Source organism: Heliangelus exortis, chromosome 7, assembly GCF_036169615.1.
Source record: "Heliangelus exortis chromosome 7, bHelExo1.hap1, whole genome shotgun sequence".
NCBI classification, from domain to species: Eukaryota; Metazoa; Chordata; class Aves; order Apodiformes; family Trochilidae; genus Heliangelus; species Heliangelus exortis.
In genome coordinates, this window is record NC_092428.1 from 6525733 (window position 1) to 6549494 (window position 23762).

A 23762-nucleotide genomic window follows, 5' to 3' on the forward strand; every position below is an offset into this window, starting at 1 on the left:
AAGACAGTCGGTACCAGGCTGGAAGCTTGTGTGTTTTTGTTATGGGTTGTTGAACAAACCACACAGTTTTACCCTACAGGGTATCATAAATAAGCAATGAAAAAGCAGAGAAGTGAAAAGGAAAAGTATTTGCTTGCAAAAATAATCCACAAAATAAATGAGTCAGAAGGACGTGGACTGTGCTGTGCAGGGCCCGCTCTGTCTAAAAGCAATGCTTTTTTAAGGCAGGGAAAGTGATTTAGGAGGCTGCAGGTAAACACGGGCTCTCACGTACTGTTCTGGGGAAAAGTGGCAGAATAAATATGCAAATCCTTCTTATGTGACAGCCAGGATAGTGAAAATGATTATGAAATAGACCTGGAGAAGGCTGATTAATAATTTATCCTCAAATTGAAGTTAATTCTTGGCTGAGCAGCAAGGATAATAAGGCCGAGGAATCAATAAGAGCATTTACAACTCTGTAAAATGCATTTACAAGTGCAAAAGGATGGGCTGCTTTGTGGCCATGCCTTGCGTAGAGCTAGGAGAGAAGGTATAGAGAGCTCTCAGCAATGAGTGTGCAACATCAGCCATGCAGACAAGTCTGGAGAGGGAGCTGGGCATCAGCAGCCGCTGATGAAGACAAGCATTGTCTGTGGATTGGTACTGCAACCTGAATGATCCTCTGCAGCTAACACATACATTGACAACCTATGGAGGAGACATTAATTAAGCCCACTCACTTATGAAAGTTCCCATAATGAATACAGTGCTGACAGAGCCTTCAACAAAAATGTGACTGTCACCAGGGATACATAGTGTAAGTGACTGCCTAGGACACCATGCTCTTGGGTGGTCCATGCACATCTTGCCTCAATAATCCACCTCTTCACTGCCCCCATACTGCAGCACACATGGGTAGAGAGCTCTCATGGAGAAAGAAGCAACCACCATCAGCCTCCTTAGGTGTAAAGTTTTAAAAATATGTGTATCAGATTTAAAATTATGTCCTCAATGAGATCCATTGGGCAGCTGGAGGTTCACTGCTTCTCCATCCCTGGGCAGCAGAGGAACAATGACTTGAACAGCAGCAAAGCATCATCATGTGACCTGGCTCAGAGCTGGGAACAGGTACCTTGGCCATGAAGCAGCTGGGAAGGATGGGGTCCCTCAGCATGGCTCCAGATGCTGAAACGTTGGAAGGGACATGAGTCCATGATATAAAAGTGTCACCAGTGGCTTTGAGCCTGTGTTCCAGAGGTTTTAAAAGGTCCCTGAAAAGTGAGAAAGAAAAGCCAAATATTTCTAAAATCCACATTACCCCAGGCAAGATTTGCTTTGTGATTGCCTCTGTATTTAGAGCAGTGACATTCTGGGGGAGAAGAGGGAGGTGAGAAGGCAGTTCCCATGGGGGATGTGCCTGATACTGAGACCCTCCCTGCCTTCAGCAGAGAGTACAGATAACAGATTTGCACAGATTTCCTCTTAGTGCTGTTCATTCCCTCAGGGCCTTTGGCAAAGTGTCTCCAGCCCCCGGATGGCACAGTCTGTCCTAGCCGAATGGTTCAATGGAGGGAACATGAAGGGAGAATGTGAGGCTGGAGGGACCCTGATAGAAAATCTTACAAGACAGCTCTTCCCAAACCCTCCTGACAGATGGGTGTCCAACCTGCTTCTAAACACTGCCAGTGAAAGAGGCTCTATCCCTTCCTGACAGCTTGTTCCAGGGTTTGTGTGTGCTCAGAGTTGAAGGAGTTTCCTAACATCTGACCTAAATCATCTCTTCTGCGAATGGAGCCTCTCTCTCCTTGTCTTGTCTCCACATTAAATATGGAGAGCAATCCGTTTGTGTTCTTGTATAAAAACATTATATATATAAAATTTTTTTACTTGCTGCCTCCTGATCCTTTCCTTTTGGGACAAAATAATTCCACTTCCTTCACTTTTCCTTCCAAGGTCAGATTTTCTGAAGTGTTTATCTTTGTTACAGTGTAATGCCAAGAATGGCACACAGCCCTCTGGATGTCCCACCTGCTGTGTGCAAAGAGGAATAGTGAGCTCCAGAGTGTAGTTCTGGTCTCCCCCTCAAATGGTACCCGGCAGGACTTCATGAGAAACAGAGAGGACTACAAGGATGATCAGAGGACTGACACTACCAAGCATGAGCTGAGACCCTGCAGCTTCTGAAAGACCAGAGGCAGGCTAGGTATTGGAGGTGAACATTATTGAAGAGGTATATAAGGAATGGCTGCTCTCTGTTTCTTTTAATACAAGAACCAGGGTTGTCAAGTGAAAGCAGCAGGAGTACAAATGGAAAAAGGAATTAATTGTTCTGTCTACAGCTAACCTGAGGGGCTCTTTGCCTTGGGATGTGTGGATGCTAGCCATTTAAAGGGGTTCACAAAGTGCATGGGAACTTAACAAAGTGCATGGGAAAAAATCCACAAGAACTTCAGTTAAATACAAAACTTGGCTGAGGAAGTTGCCATCAATGATCACTGGAAACTATTCTGGAGAAATACCATGGCACATCAACACTGTTCTTACACATGAAACACCATCTTAGACACAATGAAGGGCTGCCTTGGACCCTACATCTGACCCAATTTGGTTCTCTTCTGTTCTAGCTTGCACTGTGCCACTGTCATGCATCTCAGAATTCTGTTTGCTTTAGTGAACAACAGGCCTGCTAAAAAATAAGTTCAATATTAGCTGTCAGAAAGGCACTTATGCTGACTCAGTCATCCAGGTCTGTCAACAGCTGAAGAGAGAGATGAAGACCCCTGAGAAACACATAGAAGGGGAGAGAAACCAGACATTGGTTGTAGTGAAATGAGGCAACCAGGTGCCACTAATTGCCAGGTAGTGGGCATGAGCTTGTGTTAAGCTCACCTGTGCCTGATTAGGGCGGGCCCCAACTGCACATGAGCAGGACTGGGGGGCCAATAAAATGTGAGGCTTGAAGCACAGGCCCAGCTCACTCCTGAGGAAGCCAGCAGAGAGGCTGCCCGCTTTTGGAGCACCGCGCTAACTTCATTGCGCCCCTGAAGCTTCGTCTCAGCACTGCACTAACTTGGTTGTGCCACTCAAGCTCATCACCAGCAGGGTAAGGCTCGAATCCACGTCCTCAGCATTGCTCGAGTTTGCTGTATGAGTGCCACATGCTAGCCGGCTGCGCCACCTGAGCCTCACCCTGGTGGGGTATGCGGGCAGTTTATTGGCCCCCCAGTCCTGCTCATGCACAGTAGGGGCCCGCCCTAATCAGGCACAGGTGAGCTTAACACAAGCTCATGCCCACTACCTGGCAATTAGTGGCACCTGGTTGCCTCATTTCACTACAATCAGTCTTGTAGAAATTCACATGAGAACAAACCTGGACCCATCTAGGGGTTTGCTCTGTAGTGTAATAAACTGTGATCTTAAAGACATTGCTCACCTAAAAGCAAATGCTGGGTTCAGTTGGAAGACTGAGGCAGGGGGAGGGTGACCTGCCTTGCAGCCTTGTGTGGCCACAGCTTTATTTGTATCTCTGCCCCCAGATTTAAAGCATTTTATAGTAAGATTTTACACATCCCATCTCAGCCAGGTGTGAGGTCAAGTTACCATCTGGAGCAAAGGGCAAATGTACTGGAAGGCTGAGGTCCAATGAAAAGCAGGGTCTTGGCCCATCTGAATTAGGCTGAAGCTGTTGGCAACCATAGCCTTTGTGTTTGCATTTTGAGCCTGAATAGACAAAAAGAGCCTGACTTTCTGAGGGAACTCTCATCCTTTCTCACTGCTACCAGGTCTGGGGCTGGAGTACTGAAGAGCAGGAGACACCTCCTGTTATTACAGTCCTTCTGGCATGGATTGCAAGATCCTCACTGCAGATGGAGCACATTCAAGGTTTTAGAGGTCCCTGTTATGAAAATGGCTTACTTCTAAAGCAGCTCCTTCCATGAAAAAGTGCAGACTGACTCATTACACAGCTATACCAGCATGAACAGCAATTGGGACCTAGAGCAAGGCAGCTGAGAATAATGTGAGTTATTTCCTCTGACCTCCAGCCCTGCATGTACCTGGTGGTATCTCTGGGTTCTTCCCCAGTAAAGATCATCAATGAATTTTTCCAGAGCTGAGTCAGCACACAGGCTGCCTCCAGGTCATGAAGCTACCCACATCACTTTCAGAGTGCTCCAAAAACACTGAGGGTGATATTTCCTGTGGGAGAAAGTGTGTAGCTGCTCTTGTGGAGGCTGGTGTCATGGGAAGAGAGGAAAGAACCGTTCCTTAGAGAGAAAAGGGCCCCAGCACATGGACTGAGGGGAAGGGTGGGCATGGACAGGGGTTTTCAGCACTCTATTTATTTTTAAAAACCTCCCTTCCCCACCTCCCCCTTCAGAGTGTCTTGGAAGTCAAGACTGACACCTGCCAGGATGTGAGATGTCCAGACAAAATCAGAATGATCCTCTCCAAATCTGGAGCGGAGGGGAACCAGCCTCAGCCCCTGCAGAGATGAAAGGGCCAGCTGGGTCTGGGGTTGCAGGGCTGGGCAATTCCCAGGTGCAGGGGACTGGCAACATGTCAGTCATGTCCCCCTGCACATGCTCCTGCAGAGGCTCAGCATATGACTTGGGGGCAGCTGGTGGCAGCTAAACCTTGGCCTGCACACCCCTTGAGAAGCATGACGGAAGGGATTATGTGGTAAGATGACACGGGGTTGATCAGCTCACAGAGGCATGGTGGGAGGGGAGATGCTGAAATGGCTTTCCATCTTTGCCCTTGGTCTCCTGTCCAGTCGCTACCCAACTCCAGATGACTGTCCTCGCTGGAGCTGGAGGAACCGAAGATTCTATACCAGCCACCTGCCTTTCAGGCCTTGCCTCTATGTTCTTTTCCCTCTCCAGCCTCTTCGTCCCAAGCAGTGATGGTCCCAGAAGGTTGCCTCCAGGAGCTGGAAGACGTATGAGGGAAAGAAGATGCCATTCAAGTACAGACATGTCCATCTGATGGGAGAGGACCAAAGTCCTTCTGCACATCCCAGTCTCCTTTCTGTCTTTACAACCCTGTGGCAAGGCTTCAGCATTGCTCAGAAGAAGAGGAATGATCTGTAGTACAAAACTGCTCCTGCTTTAATCCCTCTATATCTGCTCCACTGCAGTAACACAGGATCCAGACTTACCCCAACCAGCTCAGCTCAGACAAGGAGATTAATCATTGAACACCCCAGCAAAGGGGACAGAGCATCTCGGTGCTTGAGGATAGCACTGGCCCAGCCACTAGGGGGTGAAATCGCTGAATGCAGCCCTAACTTGAAGGGGTCAACATCACTGATTTTGCTCTCCTCTTCCTTCCCTTGGGTCGGTTCTATCATGGTAATTTTCCCCTCCACATGACAGAGAGAAATATGTTAGGTTCCTACCACCATCTGGAGACAGCAAAGCAAGAACCATGCCACATGGAGTTTTTTCTGCAAGCACAGGTGCTTCCAACATCTTCCTGCTTTCCCCACTCTGGCCACACTGCCCCTCTTTGCCACTCTTGGACGACCCCCTTCGCTGACATTTCTGGATGACTCCTGTGCTCTGCACTGTCCCAATCCCTCTGCTGCTGACAGACATGGGATGGCAGCACACAGGTCTTGCTGGCAGGGCACTAACTGCCACAGGGATCAGGATTAGCAGTTCATGTGGTATCCCTGTACTTCCATGTACTCTACAAGACTGTAGAATATTCCTCTGCAGCCTTCCCAACCTCCAGTGACACACAGTCTTTTGGTAACACAGACTCCTCTCATAGGGAGGCACCAGAGGGCAGGGAATAAACCTACAGGATTAGTTCATGGGACTGATCAGGGCTGAGGATGGCCAGATTTTTTTTTCCATCTTATTAGCTTAAAACCCTGCAGAACCTATGGACCGCACTGAAGTCAGGCACTCTAAATCTAATGAGTGAGTCTTCTCCAGACCTGCAGAGTTTTACACACAGAAGAAACACACACATTGTGTGTCCTTTTGATTGTTCAGACTTCTCTGCTGGCTGAGGGGCATCTGCTGACCTTTCGCCCTTCCTAGAGCAGAAGACAGCACACAAGAAGTTGTAGGAGATACAAGGTCAAGTGGTGGAGCAAGGAACTAGACATGAAACTTCTGGAATGGAGACCATCTCCTGTAGTCTTCACAAGCGATATCAGCCCGCCTGCAGTGCAAAAGTCAAGGCTGTATCCTTAGTCCTGTCAGTCTGGTGCTGCCCTGTAAGGTTTCCCTGAATTATGAGAGCCTACTGATGACAGCTTAAACCAGAAGGAGTAAAAAGACTCATGACTGGCATCAGTAGTGGAAAAAAAGCATCTCTAGTGGAAAATCTGACATCCCCTAGTGGAAAAAATTCATGCCATTTTATCTGAAGAAGAAAGCTCAGAGAGGGCTGCTCAGTATATATATATATATATATATATATACATATATATATCTCCATGAAGGTCCCGCAGCAGTCGCATCGCTGTCCTGCCAGAAGTGATGGAGGAGCAGGAGGGAGCGGGTGTAATGCGGACCTGGCAACATTAGAGGGAGCTTTGGGAAGAGGTCTGGGAAGAGTCGGGAACAATAACTAGATGTAAATTACATTTTGTGAGTTTGTTTAAATAAGGGATCCAGTTTAATCCCATCGACTGCTTAGCGTACGGCTGAAAATTAGCATTAACAATTTTACGCATGCTAATAAATTTAAGCCATTACTCTCTACATCTGCAGCTTCATTCATATAGTTCAGGAATCAAAGAGCTTTCTCTAGGCATTTCTAAGGCTCGATAACTCACTCCAAAGACTGCAGATAGAAAGTGCCAGAAGGTTTAGAGAGATGGTTTTATAAGCTCTCCTTCCTTTCCTCCTCTTTTCACTCATCTCAGGCAATATGAGATGTCCGTCCTGGGGAGCTAACATGGATACCTGGCAGCAGCCCTTGCTGGTGTTACCCTGCAGCTGGACGTGGCACACATCAACAAGGGAAAGTGCCCCTGCACACTGGGAGGGTTGGCATGGGTACAGCACCTTGCTCTGGAGTGGCTTCAAGGAAATCAATCATCTTTTATTGTTCTTTGCTTCTCTGGTCAGGGTGAAACATTCGTCCTAAAGAGAAACTTGTTATCTTCCATGGCAGCATCCCTGCCAAATTCCTGGCATCAAAGGTTATAAATACGCACCCATATATGAGAACAGCATGTGGACAAGGCTCCCAGGGACTGCAGGCAGTGTGGGGTCCACCCTGGGCCCTGCTGAAAATCCCCTGGGAGTGTTTTCCAGCAGGCTGGGGAGGTTTTTCCCCATTCTTAATTTAAAAGCCAAAGCGGCAAAATACTGCAAGGAAACCAGCTGGCTCAGTGTTCTCTCTCCAGGATTGTAGGCTTGGCCTGTTCAGCTGAGGCAGGGACAAAGCTGGAATAAAGGTCTGTGTCTTAGTAAGTTTTGTAGTGTGAGGCTTTGAGACATGCTTGGAATTAAGATTAGATAAATCTTGCTTTCTTTTGAGACTTGCAGAAGTGTCCCATCCCAAGTCAGGATAAAACCACCAGAAGTCACAGCAGCCCCTTTTCAATCTCCAGAATTGTGTGGTCAGAAACCTGGAAAAATATTTTTGTATATGCCACTTTGAACCACTGGAGTTCAGTTTTCAACCTTTCATCAAATGATGATGTAGAACGTTTAAATTGTTTTGAAATGTTTATACTTTTTTATAAAATAGGAAATATGTCTAAACTACCCCATTGAGTAGTTCAACAAATCAAGAGACAGAATTAATAAAACATTATTCTGCCTAGGCAAGGTGTCTCTATTTTACAGAGAAGGGATTGGTGGACTATGCAAGCAGCCTGCAGCAGAGCCAGGGGGTGTTTAAGAGGAGACTAGGGAGTGGCAGGTTAAAGTACAATGGATGCTGCACAAATATGTAGCAAGAAACAGTTTTCCAGGAGAAACCCATGCTTATAAATGAAAAACATTTGGCTATATGAGAACTGAAGCTCTGGGATTTAGACTGGCATTGGGACTAACATTTTTAAATGCTTATATAGCAGCAAGCACAAAAAAAATGAGCTGGCCAGAGCTCTGCAAGGTGCAGAAGTTTGCAAAATTCAGTGGGGAGGAAGGCTGAGAGTTCCAGATGTGCAATATTTAATTAGAAATGTCCATCTTGTTCATTCCCTCTTTTCACTGATTTCAAAACTATCTGCAAGGGAAAGCCCTCAAGGAACACTCATTTCAGATCAGATTAATTAATTTCATTTTAATTTCAGTGCTTAAAATCATCATACTTTATAAATGTTAAAATTAAAACTAATCTATAACACAATTATTTTTGGATATACAGAAGCGGAGTCATTAAAAAATGACCGAATTTTTCCTTTGGACCTCCTTCCAAATTGAAATCCTAGTAAAATCAGGCAAATCTTTCCAACATGGGAAGAATGGTCCATTCTGATAGAGTGTTGTCTGCTAGGAATGTTTTTAACCATCTTACTTGAGGGTTGATCTTTTGGGCCCTTCTGAGTTATGTCACAGGGCAAGATGCAGCTGATGGTTGTTTCATGTGTGCATATCTCAATGGAGACATCCTGGCACATAGAGCTCACATGAGGAAAGCATAAAGTTGAGCCACTGAAGTTGAGAGAAGCTGGATTGCTCCCAGAGGCACCACAAAACAGGTGAATATGGATGAAAATAAGGTCCTGCAGGTAGGCAGAGCAGATCTGATTTTGATAGGGTTCAAAATAGGCAATAAACACTGTGCTCTCTACTGCGTAGAGAAAGAGATGGGCAAGGATGAGAGGACATGAGAAATCTAAATGGGAAATTAGATGCAAATGCTGCTCAAGACCCAGTGGAAGAAAAACAGTATTTGTGACCATATGGAAATCTCCGTGTGAAAAAGAAGATGACTTAAGAAAAGGCGATGACCATGGGATGATGGTGGAGAGGGCTGCATGTCTTCTAAAAATAACAAGCTACAGTTATCTGAAGACAGGAGTCCAGAAATGGTTGTAATTTAATTAACAGGGGAGAGGACCTTGACTAGTCCAACATCTTGGCCCAAGAGAGCCAATATCCAGGTCCAAGAGCACCCAAAGGGAATAGTACCATCACTGGTGTGTCTGGAGAGTGTGGCAAGAAGACCAGCAGGGGATGAAGTCTTCCAGTACTGTGGGTGAGGACTTATGAATATAAACGATGAGTTACATAGAAGGAAGATCACCTTCAGCCAGTAGATATCTTTGAAGTCAGATTAAGCAGCTGTTTTGAGATCTGGATGTGATTTAGCAGTTGACTTGCAGAACCAGACCTAACCTCCATTCACAGTGTCTTTATTATCCATACTAAGCTTGGTTTCAGTTGGCCAGACACTGATCCCACTGAGGCTAAACTTAAGGTTACTCCCCTGAAGACAACATCCCAGGTCAGTAGCACAGCCAGCAGGGTTTTGGATAGGTTACACTAGCTGTGGATTCAACTAGATACAGATGAGGCATCTTTGCACAACACAGGATTGGTCTATGGTAGGGATCAGACCTTGGTGGTTGGATTGCTGTTCCATCTTGAGCCCATGGCTGATCCTACAGCTCTGCTCTCTCCAGGCAATAAATTGTAGGCACTGTGGAACAAAGCGAATATTGGGGTGATGTGAACCCCTCCATCAAAGTCTATGTTTGATGCATCCTCTGTTTTTCCAGCACTTCATTTTCCCTTCCTGTGTACCAGTTAATAGAGTTGTTACCCTGTTAGTTTAAAGGGCCGCTCGAATCCTATTAGAATATTAAATTATCTGGTATTGTGCTGCTGGCAAGAGCCAGCACAGAAGGCTGTATGTTAGCTTGACAGATAACCTGTCATTCTCTTAAGTTAGCTACATTTAAAAGCCAACATCTTTGTTAGATCAGGGGGAACAGAGGGGTGAAGCAGACAGAGAGGGGATGTTCTGCCTCCCCTGACATTATTGCTGCTCTACATAAAGTGGCATGGACCAGCTAGTCCAGTCTTCCATCAGATGAATTTGGGAATAGATCCTTCTCCATCCTTGTCTTCAAATGGTGCTTTTCTTGCTTGCTGCAGTGGAGGCAATGGGAGCCCCAATGCTCCACCCTTCTTCTAGATCAGGATATTGCCTGAGTCTCTTAAAAAAGTCAAAGTGGAGAGCAGGGATGGTATCAAAGGGGAACTGGGGTGGTATGAAGGTGGCCCAGATGAAGGAGGAAAGCTTCACTGCCTCAATGCTGGATGTCCTTATCCATTCTGCAGAGTAGAGGCTGAATGATCTTGGCTTGTTTAGCCCAGCATGACACCTGCTGAGAGGGGATCTGATTGCTGTCCATAAATACATCAACAGGGCTAACAGCAGGGAAGAGACACTGGAGCTAAAGGAGGACACTGGCACTGGAGCAAACAGGGCTAAAGCAGAAGGAGAGAAATGTAGGCTGGAAATTAGTGGTAGATTTGTAACCATCAGAGAAAAGAGAGGCAGAAGTAGGCATCCCACGGGGCTAGAGCAGGCCAAAGTCAATGTCTGTGAAAGACAGAGTTTGCTCAGCTGATGAAGGGGCTGCTGTGCTGGATGTGTTCAAAGAAACAGTCAACAGCCCCAGTAATGTTTTGTGTGCAAGTCAGGCATTGATGGCAAGAGGCACTTGTATCTCTCTCTCAGCAGAAATGCTGGTCCTGGGACCTCTCCTTTCTCAGCCAGGTGGATCAGCTGCTCTGCTGGAATGTGCTCTAGCTTCCAGGCCCCAAACAACAGCTGGATCTTCACCTTTCCACACCAGGTGTAACCCCTCCAAGACATGACTTCAGCTATGCCCATACTCTGTGCTAGCAGGACCATTTGTTCCATGCAAGCTGGGGTGAATTGAGCTGCAGCAATGTTATCCCCATTGCCCACCCTCCCTCTCCTGGAAGGAGCAGCCCTAGAGCAGTCATCAGAAGGCACTAAAAGAATAACTCAGCACTGAAGATAAATTTGCAGAGTGATGATTGGGGTGGCAGTGGTGGAGGCAATGTTTCCTTCTGCCTTTTCTGCTCCAAGAGTAGTAACATTCAGCAGAGGGGCAGGACAGCCAGCAAGAGAGAGCAAGGGGCAACCCAAATGCTGTAGGCCAAGGTCAGATGTCAGACATGTTGTACCCTTAACCATCTGACTGGGCCCAGCCCCAAAGCTGTCCCTTTGCAGCACAGCAGCCGGATGGCTGTATATTTGCTCATGAAGTGCCACAGCTTAAAACCTGGCAGAAACACTGCCTGCTGATTTCCCTCTATGCTGGTGCAGCAGTGGCTAAAAGCTTGTGGCAGATCATGGTGGCTCCAGGCTGGATGTATGATGTGTTCAGCTGTCCCGGCTGCGGAGGGCAGCAACATCTGGGAGAGCATGAGGGAATGGCTGTGAATTGATGTATCGCACATGCCTCCCATTTGCGTCGGGATCTCAAGTGCACCATGCTGACAGAGCCTGATGGGTTCGGGCTGCAGCCAGCCAGCTGGAGGCTGGGGAGGGCAAACTGACAGGTTTCAGCCATCAGCTGGGAACAAGGAGCCTGGATCTCATCCAGTTTCTGTCCAGCCTTGGAGATGGACTAACCAAGAGCTCTGTTGGAGGCTCTGAGGTGTGAGTGGTTCCAGTGGTGTTTGGATCTTAGATTTGGAGTGGGCAGTGAAAGCTCAGCAGTCTTGTGCTGAGTGACCTGTTCTTCCCCAGGCTAGATATGAACTGTGTGATCAGGCACATAGCATCCCCTGGTCCCTGCTATCACCTTGGGCCAGTCGTCCCTTTTCTTCTCTGCTCCCAGTGCAGCTTGTGTTTTATGAGAAATTAAATTTAGTTATGTGGTTCATTGACTCCATGCCCCGGAATTCCCTTGCCCCAAGTGCCTCCTCCTTCCAGCATGTGCTGGGAATCCTGTCTGAAGCAAATCCCTCATGATATCTGCTAATCCTTTCTGTCTCACTCCACCCCATCATGATCGGAGATGCCATTTCTCTCCCTTCAGTGAGGACAAACCCTTCCCCAGCGGCCTGCTTAACAGGATTGGCCTTCTGCAGTCAAACACACCCAGCAACACACCATCTTCTTCTAGCTGGCCACTGGTACCCTTTTTTGTTAATAGCAATTGGAACCATAATTCTGCATTCCTAAGACCCCTCTTAACAAGTTCCCGGGCAGCAGCAACCCTGGAAAATGTGAGCAGCACTACCCCTTAGCTTGGTGCCTGCCACAAAGTTTAGACCCTCGTGCAAACATCTCTCTCAGACAAAGCCATCCCTCCATCTGCAGCAGCAACTGTCACCTTCCCAGCCACCTTGACCTGTGACAAAGCACTGTTTCACACAGTGAAACAGACTAGAACTCTTGGTGTGTGGTGGTGGTGCTTGCCCCAGCAAATGCTGTGACAGGCTCTGGGCAGGCCATGGGGGGACACAGCCCTTGCCGCTCTCCTGATGACAGCGTTGTATGAATAGTGAAATATAGCTCTTTTTCACTTCTAGTTATGAGAGGTGGGTATCCTGCTTCGATCTGTCTCTCTCATACACATTCATAACATTCAAATTTATAATGTAATCTTACTTGCCGTTCCATATTTATGAGAAGTTTTGATGGGTGTTTCTTTATGTGATAATATCAAGCAGAATGCTAACCCATTGCCTCAAACCACTGTAAAGTCGTTTTCTTACATAATTGACACCAGCATATTCTTTCATTATACAAGATTTAGCATGCATCTGCTCCACCATTGCACTGCAATAGATGACTTTTTCCAGAGTCTCCTATTATCAATTCAAATTAGCCCCATTTCCCGAAGCTACTGTATGGATTTTACAGTTGACAGTAAGGGAAAAACACGGGAGCATAATGACTCTATTAAATTATTCAGGCCTAGTTAAACCCAGTTCAGTCTGAACTGGAGAGCAAGGAAACAAGGAAGAGGGGAGAGAAAGAGAAAAAAAATGCCTTAAACTGCACACAACTCATTGGTTATAAAATGCAGCCATCTTTACAATGAGTTATAGAGTGCATCACCTGAAAGAGGCCTGGAAGCCCTTAATCAAAGAGAAAAGTCTGTCATATTACAGCACATTCATTTTAGTTAGGGTAATTGGGTTCAGCAAGAGGCTAAGAGGAAAAGTTTGGTGAAGAGCTGGACATTTATCACCTTTTATCTTCCCCAAATTTTGGTCCTACTTGTTTTTCTTTCCAAACTGTCTCACAGGACTTCCTGCTTCTTGCTAGTTCTATGTCACTGCTTTTCCTTCTGTAAGGATGGGCAGCTGGACAGGGTGCCACTGGGTTTTGCCAGCTGATGCCATACTAACAAAACACACTGTGCTTCATTCTCTTGACAGATAGGCAAGGATGGATCTGTCAATATGTAGAGAGAGATGCTCTGTGGGGATGGACAGGTAAAGGGGTAACACCTGGCTGCTCAGAGATGGATGACTAGAAAGACAGAGAAATAGGACTGGTCAGGAGCACATCTAAAAATGGAGGAAAGGTGCATCAGGCTACCCGAGTCATGGAAAAGTAAGGGCCAGAGTCTACTCAAAATATGGGTAGGTGCTGACTTCCTGAATAGTTTTATAGGATCTCACACTGAAATGAAAATATTGGATAATGTTGTAAATGTTAGACAAACAAGCTCTTCAATATACAGTGTGGCAAATCAGCCGCCTTTCCTCCTCTTGGCAGCCTGTCACCAGGTCTCCTTGGCCCAGTAGTACCTCCAGGTTTGGCTCTCTGCTGCATAAACTTTGGGCTCAGCGCAGACAAATGGAAAACACTGGCCTCAGGTATCAGTGGTACTTCTGTCACTTTGTCTCGATTATCAGCAAGTCCTGATGGTTGTACATGTCCTGTAGAGTCAAGTACAGTGAGATGGTAACAATTTATAGCTCATCCAGATGTGCCCTTTAACAAGTAGCACCAAACCTACAAAATTCTCAATTAGACCCCACCATCAAGACTTTCATCTCCATGAGCAAAACATATGTTGTGCAAAAAATGTTATGCATATGTTCTGGAAAAATATGTGTACAGTGAAGCAAAATCCCCCTGTTTTACTCTGTTTTGTAGCTGCTGGAGAAGTAGATGTGATTTTTTTTCTTTTTCAGGGAGAGGAGGGAGGCAGACAAGTAGCAAGGAAGAACACAAAGGTCAGAAGTAGTTTTCTGGGAGTCATTCTGTACCTGAGATCACAAGAGGCACAAATGAGCTTCTCACAACTGCCCTCTCCTGCTTGAATGTATTTGCCCAGGTTGAAAGAGGTGAGTCCAGTACAGCATAACCTTGTTGCCTGACAGGTTGGCATAATGCAGCATGTTCTGTCACTGCTGGTGGCTTTATCTCACACATTGGCTGCTGGGTCTTTTACAGAATAAAGGTTGTCCTTCAAATCCAAGAGCCTTGGGTCTTGCAAAGGAACTCCCTTTCCCGTTCCTCTTGCAAACAAGTATTTTGGCAGTGCTAAAGCAGAAGCTAGGTCTGGAAAAACCTTGCAGACATGTTCTGTGAAACATAGTGTACTAGCACCAGGCAGTATGGGATGTGCTTAGTTGGGCAGCTGTGGTTTGTCAGCTCCCCCAGCCCCTTGGTGACAGCTGAGCCTCAATGTATGGATTCCAGGCCTGAAATGTCTGGTGTGTGTAGGAGCAGGATGGGAGCTGGCATCACCCTGGGGATCCCAGCTAACATGAATCACTCTCCATTAGAAGAAATGAGCCTCTGGGATCAAGAGAGAAATGCTGACAGAGAATAACCCTTCTCCCCATGGTGGGCTCTGAGGAACTTGCATACTTGCCTCATTTGGGGCTTCCTCTTGAATGGGGTCTTTCTCCACTTTACTTCTTTGTGTTTAGGCTTTAGTGAGGTCTTCATCACTTTTCCTTCTTTATCCCTTGCTACCTGCTCCAGCAGATGTTTTTTTCTGTCTCTCCAATAGTCTATCCCTGAAATCTCAGTGGCTGTTGTAGGTTTCTTTCTCTTTTGCCTCATAGCAGCAGGTTATAAACCCCAAAGAGAGTGCACCCTGGGGAACTGTGCCCAGTAAATTATTGAATTGGAGAGAATCATTTAACAAAGGAAAGACATGAATGGTTCAACATTATAGGGCTGTTGAGGACCAGTTGATAGAGTCAGACTGAGGACCCAAGTTCTTGCTGGCTCCCCTTGCTCAGCAAATCCCAAAAGGTTTAAGAGTCAAGTTTGATGATGCTGTCTGGTTTAACAGAGTCAGGCAGACCAAAGAAGCCCTCACAGCAGAGCCATAGGTATAACCTCCCTGGCTACACAGAGGTTTTAGCTATTGGATGGCAGAAGTTGGATGGGCTCCCCAGACTGCAAGAGGCACAGTGCTCAGTCCAGCTGGTTGGGTGCATGGCTCCACAAGTCTTGTTAACCAGCAGCATTTCAATCTGTGCTTCTGCATTTGGGGGAGGGACACCTTGACCATCACTAGTCCAGCCCAGATTCCTTCAACCCAGATCACTGTCGAAAATTTGTGTCGAAGGGCAAGATCTCTGTAAAGTTTAGCAGCAGCTGTTTTGCCTGATTTATTGGCTGTTGCAAAGGCCTGTGCAAATGTAGCAAAGTGGTCTATTATCACAAGACATATCCATTGCCCCCTGCCTTGCAGATGACTGATGCCCTGATCCAGCAGTTTATTTAACACCTGTTCAGTTTGGAGCACGTGGGCTCAGTGCTTTGAAGTCCTCTGGGAGCAGTGGCAGAGCTCATACACTCATGGTTTGCATGTGTGATTCCATATTTGCATGAATTGGAGTCCCATTGGGGCTTAGCTTTGAAAACAGCAAGGGGTAGGACAGGAAACTGATCCCTGGGAAGACTTTTGCCTACTTACAAGGTAGAAAGAATTGGCTCAGATTAGAGTACACTTGGGCAGAGGCTCATCTCTTTGTGCTCGTGTGCAGTAGGGTCATAGCTGTGTTCGCAGACAACAGAATTGCAGGAAAAAAAAAAAAAAATTGCAGAATTTCATACCCCATCTGGATGCTAGCCACAGAAGCGTGGCTAGCACAATGCAGGGAAGGGCTGGCAGCTGTGTAATATCCAGAACAACTTGCATATGTCCCAGTCAACAATTTTTGTTCCTAATGACCAAAACTAAAGGAAATAAAGAGTACCTATTTATTATTCTCACTTCCCTTCTGTGTGTGGAGTTTTCTGGAAGTAGAATTGGCATAAGACAGGACTTTTGGTACTCAAATGAAAGAGGATGCAAGAACAAGGCATGTGTTGAGCCATTAAAAAACCAAAACAAAACAACCCAAAATACCACCAAAGCCAACACCAAAACCAACAAAAGATACAGAGCTTTCTGGCCTGGCTGTGCCTGGCATTACTGGCTGTCTGCCATCTAAACTAAGGAAGTTTTTAAAAGGTTATTAGGACACAACTTTATCCCTTCCCCAAGCCCACTAACGGAAATAATGCTTTAAAATGCCAAAACGTTTCACTGTGGTAAGTTCTCCAGAGGAGACAGAGATGGGACAGAAACTATTTGTTTCATCAGTCCTTCATTTCTGAGTGACATTTTCCATTTAAAAAAATTACTAGGATTTGATGAAGGATAGAAAAGGTTGCAGGGAGGGCAAGATGTTAAAAAAGTGTTGGAGACACTGAGTCCTGGAGTCAGCAATAAAGAAAGTGTGTTCTCCTCAGGGAAATGAGGACCCTGTCACCCATTTGCAAAGTGGACTACCATTTTCTAGCAGTGCTGTCTGGTGTTATGACAGCTCTTAATTAAGCTCCCTGTTAATGATCTGGCAAGAAGCTGCTTCATTCCTGAAGCCTGTAGGTGGTAGTGAAGGCAGGAACAGATAGTGAAATGACACCAAAATATTTATCACTCAGTTTCATTCCCAGTGGGAGCTGGACGGGGCCCATAGGAGTGCTGACCTGGGGTTTGAAATAGCAGATGAAGGTCAGCTTGGGAAAACACAGCTGATCTGCAAAGAGGAAAGTAACAGATGCGGCCCATCAGCTTCATTCCAGCTTCCAACCCAAAATACCCCATGGCAGCTTGTCTTGTCTTGGGGGAAAGAATCCTGATCCATTTTCACCTGCTTCACTTTTCATGTGAGTGGTCACTTCTTCCCTTGTGAGCTTAAAGGAAAACAGACTGGTGTTTTTTTCAAAGGAAATAAACAGGAAGAAATTTTGTCATGATTTTTATTTTCAGTCAATACTGGTTCAGCTAATGTTAGAGTCAGGAAACATTATGCTTTGGCACAGCCATGAGTAGAGGAGGTTGCCATGGGAAAGATGCTGATATGATTTGGGAAGGATCAGCCTGGGAACACCCTGAGCAGCTCTGCCTATGGTCCAAGTAGAGCTACAAGGGTCTTTTCCAGGCCTCTGACCTGAAAGCCACTGGCATGATTGGAAGACATTCAGGAAAAGCTATGAAAAAAAAAAGAGGTGTAAAGGGAAACATTTACAAGGAAAGATTAAAGGAGTTAACTGCAGGAGCTTAGCCTAAGGATGACTCACTGAGGACATGATGATAGCTTGCAAATATCTGAGAGGTATTAGCATTAGGAGCTTGTCCTGGGGGAATGAAGGGGTATAATTTAGAAGGACAGGCGGCAGGGAAGGGAGATAAAATTGAGAAGGAGATTCAAGAAAGCTTCCAGAGAAGTGGGAATGTGAGGAAATGGAATGTGCTCATCCAGAGAATGACGGGACCCACAAGCAGCCCAAACAAGGTGCTGGGATGCGTGCTGGGGGCATGTGCAAGGTTCTGGGATGTGTGAGGGACAAGACTGGGATGAAGCCATGGACTTTTCACATTGTTCGTCCATATAACAGTGGAAGTGCTGGGGGCTAGCACCAGACAGGCATGGCAAGAGTGTGCCTTAGCCACACTCTCATGTCAGTCAGGGTACACAGTTCAGACCTTTGATGTCCAATCCTGCCCTCTTTGCTGGTGCCCTCCATGTTTTATGCATCTCCCCAGTTCCAGCTCTGCCATCACTGCTCAGGCTCAGGCACCAGTCTCTGTCACCCTCTGCTATTGCTGTACCCCTGGGCTCTCTCTGCATCCTATTTTCCTCCCAGCCCCTTCTAGGAGAGCTCTGAACATCCTCCCCATTGGCCCCATGGCAGTGCTGATCTTTCCCAGCTCTGCTATTCCATTCCTCTGGCTTTCCAAGACAAGGATTCCCAGCCATCCTAATAGCGCATGCTGGGAACTTTCCATTTTTTGTGATACTTAATATCCACTGGCAGTAGGTTCTGGGGAGAGTGAGCACCCTCTGGCCACCTCTCTGCATGTCACCATGCATCCTAGCAGTGCCAGATACAAGGTCACCTCCAGAGATGGGGTGCCACGTGGCACAGAGATGTGCCAGACCTGTCAGCTGATGCAAACACTGCTCCTGCTCCCAGGGAGCATGCCAGGCAAGGATGTGGCTGATTGAAGAGAAAGGAGGGGATGACAGAGAAGGGGAAGGCTGGTTTCCAGGCCTGACCTTACGCTCAGTCTCCCAAAACTTTGTCAAGGTAGCCCGCCTACCTAGTTTTCCAAGGAGGGAGGTGGGCTGTCCCCCCGGCATCCTTCTCAGGCAGGAATGAAGCCCCAGAGACAGAAGTCCCTCCGTCACATCTTGCTCTCACCCCCACACTGCCAGTCTGGCATGTCCTCCTTGCAAAAGGCATCTCTCCAAGCAGGGAGACCCTCCAGCTCTGCTGGGATGGTCACCTCTCAGAGGTGGGGATGCTGGGCCCAGCCCAAGAGAGCAGGGCTATAAGCAGCATATTGCAGAGGTGGCAATGGAAGCATGATGCATTGTCTGCTGCTGGACAAACAAAGAATTCCTCCAACTGGTTGGTTTTATCCAAAAGTGACATGTATCTGGGCTGGGAGTGGGGAGGGGGGACTAGAAAGGGATTCTCCTCATGGTAACAGCTGGGACCAGGCCTAAACATGATTAATAAAAATTGTAAAAAAAAACCCAAAACAAAGCAGAAAGAGCAAGACAAGAAAGAGAAGGAGAGAGAGAGAAAATGAAAACCCAAGTCACAGATACAATTAAGATTTATGGGCCAGAAGGATGAGAAGGTTGGGGATGATATGATGAAGGAAGGAAGGAGAAAGAGTGCCAGAGTGGTAGATTACAATATAATGCTTCTTCGTGCTCAAAAATTACAAGAGCCTGAGTGGGGTGGAGTCCCTGGAGTGGGGGCTGCTGGAACTTGGCTGGGCAGGAGAGGGGAGGTGGGGTGGAGCACAGGCTTGCTGTACCTTTTTGAGGGGGGAATGTGTCCTAAGCAAGATGCCACCAGAGGAATGTTCAGGCATGATTTACAGCCTGCCAGGCTGCACTGTGCCAGCTCTTGTTTGGCTCTCTAGGCCTCAGCACTGTGAGACTCTGTGTGATGTGGGGAGAGGGAAGTAGCGGGCTCCATCCCCCCGTCTCTGCCTGCCATGCAAATGGCTCCTGGGAAGGAAGAGCTCAGAAAGGCAATGGGGTGAAATCAAAATCAGTTTTGTGCAGAACCAAAGTGCTGTGGCAAGCTGCCCACTGCCCAAAGACTTTCCCTAGAGGAAGCCAAGGCTGAAAGAGAGAAGGAACAGGAGCTGGGACAGGTGACCCACTTTGAATGAAATAGGAACCGTCTGGGACCTCCTTCCAAAATGACTGACCAGCCTAGCTTTGCTCTACCCCCCTCAACTCACACATAATTTATGGATCAGAGGGTACATGATCCCAAACAGCCCTTTCACATCTCTGTCTAAGAGCTGTCTTTCAAAGACAGCTTTTCTTGAACCAGCCAGAGCTGTGACATAGCATTGACATTTTCCTTCTGCCTCTCTGTGTTTGTGTGCAACTGCCAATGGCTTCACTTTGTCTCTTTTTTTTTCCTACGGATGGGAGGCTAAAAGCAACCCATTCTCCCTCTCTCTCTCCCAAAATCAATTTTCCATATTTTGTTAAATGTTCCTGGCTTCCAAAAAATCAGAACAAACCCCTGGTTGTAATTTTTAAATTATTTTGCCTTGATGAGACCAAATTGGACACGAGTGCTTTGCAGAATTATAAATAAATAGCAAGGGTGTTCCTATTGAAGGGAAAAGCTTCTGCAAAGGGCTCAGTTTGCTTTAAGAAATGTTTTGTCTAAAATGTCACCTGGCTCCATCAGCATTTGCTGCAGACATGGAGAGCTCATGGGCAGGGTTATCCTTTGCCCTTCCCTTCTAAGTCATCAGTGTCACCAGTTCTGTTGTCTCTCATCTCACAAGGAAAGTAAGGCTACGAATCTACTGACTCCACCCAAATAACACCTTGTTGCTTGCCTCAGAACCACTCATGGCATGCAAAGCATCATTCTTCCAGGATCTCCATGTGCCCTCTGACCAGCTTGGCCCCTACAGCAGCCAGCAGATGCAAGACATGGAGAGCCAAGGGATTGAAATCCAGTGAAGTGGGGGAATGCTGCTGCCTTGTGTCCATGACCTGTGTCCCTGGGTAATTCCAGCCACACTGCAAACCAGTGAAGGAAAGTTAGCTCCACACCCCAGATCTCTGCAGACTTTTTTGACGGTGTGCAAATCACACAGTGTTTGAGGGAGGGAGGGACTAGCGACCTTTTCTGTCCTTACGTGTTCATTCTTGTTTCAGGGTGCAGAAGATCAGGGCAAAGATCTTGGTGGTTGATTAGCCTCCTCAGTGAAATAAGTGGGACAGGGGAAAATACAGACAGAATTACCCTGCATCTGGCCTTGGTGGGACAGTGCAATTGCAGAAAGGATGTTAATCCTTTCTGCAATTGCAGAAAGGATGTTAATCCTGGCTACTTTGCTACAGTGCTTTATGGCATGAAGAAAGGGATTGGAAAGTGAAGCATCAACAGAATGGCATCAAGTTGTTGTCAGAAAGTGGGAAAACTGTGGAAACAAGGAAAAGTTTGGGGTGTTTGGTTTCACTACAGCAGATGGGAAAGTAAATTACTATGAGGAATTCAGGAATTTACAGCAGAACCATGACTGGACCCACCATACATCTGGGCTGCCCTTCATCCATCCTTCCATCCATGGATCTTCCATGAACCACCCATTCATCTGTTTATCTTCCTCTTCCTGCCTGCAGTAATTGTTGGCACATGGTGCTGCACAGAGCAAACCAGCTGCAGAGCACAATGTCAATTTGTATCAGTACTAATTCCCCAGGAATGATGCTTCCTGGTCTTAAAAGCTTTCTAGTTGTCCTTTCTGTATTAACCATTTGCACATAGCAGAACAGCCACCTCATCATTTCTACTGCAAGAGGTCTGCTCAGAGAGTAGCATCACACCCAGTCTGCTCCCCATTAAATCAGAAAAAAATGGTGTTTGCAGGGAAATGGGCAAGAAGGAGATGAACAAAGAGTTGGTAGCTGCAGTGCTGGGAGGAGGTGGGCTCATGCTTTGCACGGATGTCCTGCAGGGGTCCCTCAGGGAAAGAAGGAGCTGAGAGGGGTAGTAAGAGAGGAAGCAAGAGCAAGACCCTGCCTCCATGTCCCTTGGAGGTGAGCTCCCCAGCCTGTCAGACTGCTCGCTCTCATGCTGCTCCTCAACCCTGTCAGTGGTTTTCTAGCTGTCTCCCCTCTCCAGGGCAAACCCTGGGGTTTCAGCAGGAAAATGGCAAGAGACCGCACTCCAAAGTAGCACATCTGTAGTAATTTCCCGTTGTACCCCTGGAGCTGCTGCAGGTGACAGTGTCTGGCAGACTGACAGTGACACATGCGTTGCTCCTAACACTGAGGCAAGCTGAGGCAAACCTGGGTGTCCTGACCCAGGTTGTTGTCCTGTCTCTGTGGCACTGGGAGGCTGCTATGATGTCATATCCAGTTTAGGAGGATGGTAGAAAATCTGTGTACAGATTCCTGGTGGCAGGAACCAGCAAGGAGAGCACAGATCAGTCCTGTGCAGCAGTATAAGGTTCCTATTGCATTACACAAGTGTACTTCACACCTTGGACCAACCTTCCAGGGAACCTCAGAGCTGTTTTTGTTTGAGGCAAATGTGAAACATCTCCACCCCTTTTATTCTCTGATGCCTCTTGATGACTCTTTAATCTGGCCCAAAATCATTCATGCTGATGGGCTTGGGAAAGGGAGACAGGTATCCTGCTTTGAGCTCATGATTTGCTCTGTTTGGGAAATTCACTATCAGGGTTTTTTTCTAATGTTTTGTATCAAGGTACCTGTCCCTGCAGTACAGGTCACATTGAAGCCAGCTTGGCTGCTCCCAGTCAATAGGCTACATAAGCAGCAGGATCCCAAACCCCACAACCCCAGGGAACACATGCAGAGAGGAACTGTAGGGTGGTCTATGTGCTGGAGCCTCTGAGGTTTCCATACCCTTTAGAAATGTATGGGCTGGTATGCCCTTCTCTGGTATAGGCATCATCACATGGCGGTGGGGTACAGAGTGAAGCTCCTTGTGTCGTCCCAATGAACTCTGCTGTTCAATTTCCCTGAAACCTCCTTGAGTTCCAAGACTGAGAGAAGACATGGCAGCTCCCCCTGCTATTTTTGTACATGATTTTTTTCCTCTTCCTTCACATTTGCCCCTTCCTTGTACTCTCCTATTCTCTTACAGGGGAAAGTCTTTCCAGCCAGATCATCAGAGGCTCAGCCAGACACATCCAGGCAGCAAGAGCTGCAGTTTCAGAATCCTTGTAGAGAAAAGAAATGGCTTAATGCTTAAATACCCTCCCCGCCATGTCGACACCTTCCTCCCCCCAACCTGGTGTGTGTTGAGCGAGCAGCAGGGTACCCCAGGGAGCTCTGCTCCAGCTGCACGCACATCAGCCATACGGGGAGCACGCAGCGGTGCTTCGCCACTAACGCTCACCGTGTTTAATCACACATCTGTGGGTTCAAACAGATTTAGCCAGTGCGGGAAGGGACGCGTCAGGTAGCAGCAGGTGACAGAAGTTGCTGATTCTGGTTAAACTGTGAAAAACGGATAAGGCGGGGAGAGGAGAGAGGCAGTGCGTTGGGAAGAGGCATCCTGGCCAGGGCTTCTGTGGTAATAAAGCATCTGTGTGTCTGTGAGCAACCACCTACGTGCTTATAGGAATACCCAGATCTCTACATTTCTTTGATCAGTGTAGGGTGCACAGTCTGTGTCTGACATGCTCACACTATTGGGTTCACACGTGGGTCAGGGGTACCTGGGCATGTGGGTGATGTCTCTGTACACAGAGCAAGCCCCACATAGGTTTGGGCTGAAATATTTGTGTAACAGTTGGCACACACTGTGATGATCCCACATAAGTGTGTTGGGATGACAGTGTTCCCATATGTGATGGAGCCCTACTCGGGTGTCTGGCAGGAGGAAACCTTGAGTTTTGTGTAGGTGTTTTCTGAAGTCTGTGTCTGCATGATGTTCTTCCCTGTTTGTTTGCATGCACCAGCAACAGAGATTAGCAGGGACACCGTGCCTTAAGTACTAGGGGAAGTCAGGTCAGGGAAAAAAGGATTTTGGAACATGGGCTCCTCCCTGTTTCATGCACATGTGAGTACTTGTTCACCTTGCTGACAGGCGCATATGTGGAGGGACTCTGTGTGTGTGTCCCACATCCATATGCGCACTTAGCTAAATGCCTGCACACAGGGCAGGAGGTGGAAGTGCTGTGATACAGAGCTGCTGGCCATGGCAGAGCCTATGTGGCACAAAGGTCCCTCTCCCCTTATGTCGCTGGCCTGGCTTCCCCTGATGCTGGGGAGGGGAGAGGGGCAGTCTGGAGCCTGTCCCAGGCATGGCCAGCT